Below are 1,967 nucleotides of genomic sequence, written 5' to 3' on the forward strand. Positions count from 1 at the left end.
AGAAAAAAGAAAAGCTCCACCTCCACCTGTCATCATAGGTGCACACTGCTTTGCCGCGTTAAAGCTCTTTCAATATCTCGTGCTTTGGTGAGCCACCAAACGCAGCTTCAAGCTTGTAGCTCTCTCTCTCCAAGAGGCATTGAGCTCATCACAATTAGCCAGACATCTTATGTGTTGCTCGGTTGTTTTGCGCATGTGTTGTTGTGTCAGTGTAAAACTATGTTTGACATAGAATACATATATTCATTTCCATTCATTTGGTGAAAAAGATAATACAGTAGCGAGCAGCTTTAAACCAGGCAACATATGCCCCAACAAGCTGTCTTTCATAAAACGGTGATTTCTTGAAACTTACAAATTGCAGCTTTAAAGGCCCAATCTGGAAGTGAAATTTGGCACCCTGTGTTGAGCACTATGTCCCAACAGCTGTCCCTATATTCTATTTTTGGAGGCTTTTGTTAAGTATGAACTGTATTGACAGCACTGGAAGTACAAGGATGAGCCATTTGACATTTAAGCATGAGTTTTTTTCATAGATTGTAACTTTATTTCTTATGTTATTACAAATTTGTTGTACCTGTTTTCTGTTATGATGTGACCTAAATGCCATCGAAAGCCCTGCTTTTAAGAAAGGAAGAAGAAAAAAAGATGTATACTCACAAATGCTGCTTTCAAGCATTTCCAGATTGGGGCTGCAACTGTTGGGCGGTACAGGAAAAAACGGAATCATTCTCAGTCTGTGGGATGCAACCTGGAATCCAGGCTGCCTATTAGAACTCGCTGCATCTCTGCCATACATGCTCTAATCATGTCCATTACTTTATTTGTTTCTCACTCATTATCTCTGTCTGTAGCCCCATCTCAGCCCATTTAACTGCTTCTCTCTTTTCGCTGCCTCACACTCTTTCTCCTTCTGCATCTGCCCTCGTAGCTCTTTTTATTAAACCATTGACATGATCCATTTCTATTTCCACGTCTCTCCTCTTTCTCACAATCACTTCTAGACTCTTTTTTCCTTTTGGAGTCTTTTATACAAAAACACAAATGTAAATGATGTATTATTAATAAATTGTAAGGATATGAATGAAAAAAAAAAGATATTCTGATATCTCGTTTTTACCAGCATTCTTGGTGCCAAGTACTGTGATAAAGTTCCTCTTTCACCGGCGTCCAGTGGACCGCCTGGAGAGGTCCATCCTGACTGTATCTTACAAAAGGAATTACCATCATTAAAAGTGCCAACCCCTTCATCTTTCTTTTTGATCCACACACTTTTATTTTCTTTTTAAATTGCACTCAGTGTTGCACTGTGGCTGGTCTCTTCTTTAAAGGGGAAATCCGAGTCAATATTTGAAAAAAAGATTATAAAGTTTTATTAACGACTTTGCTGTCTGGGATATTTGCATGATGTTTTTTTTGTTTTTTTTTTATAAAGAGTGTGGACAGAGTTTGTAATTTTGATGATTTGCCTTGTTCTGCATTGATTTCATTTTATTTTTAAAATCATTTCCATTTTCTATTTTAATATCAGCTGCACTTTGTGGTACTTCAAAAAGGTATTAAAGTATTAAGAGATGAATATTGTGTAAAACTATGATTATAACAAAGAGAGTAAATATTCCCTCTTTTATTTTTGTTCAATTCCCTAACACTGAGGCTGTGCCGCAAAACTACCAGAGAGACTGATGAAAGCCTTTTTTCTTTCCTCCCTCTTTTGCTCTGTTCCTCTTTATCTTTTGCAGCTGTCAAGTTTGCAGTCACTGTCTCTCAATCTCACCTGAAGATAGCACTTTTTAAGTTACAAAAAAAAACAAAAAAAAAGACACAACTACTTTACATGACATGAATAGTCTAAATAAGGTTTTTGTCTGTGACTGACATTGACCACATGCTTCAAAGACTGCCTGACAGATATTCTTTTCGTCTTCTCTTCGGTTGTTTCACGATTCTCCCTTCAGCGAGGCGGG

The sequence above is a fragment of the Etheostoma spectabile genome, chromosome 13 (assembly GCF_008692095.1).
Source record: "Etheostoma spectabile isolate EspeVRDwgs_2016 chromosome 13, UIUC_Espe_1.0, whole genome shotgun sequence".
Taxonomy (NCBI): Eukaryota; Metazoa; Chordata; class Actinopteri; order Perciformes; family Percidae; genus Etheostoma; species Etheostoma spectabile.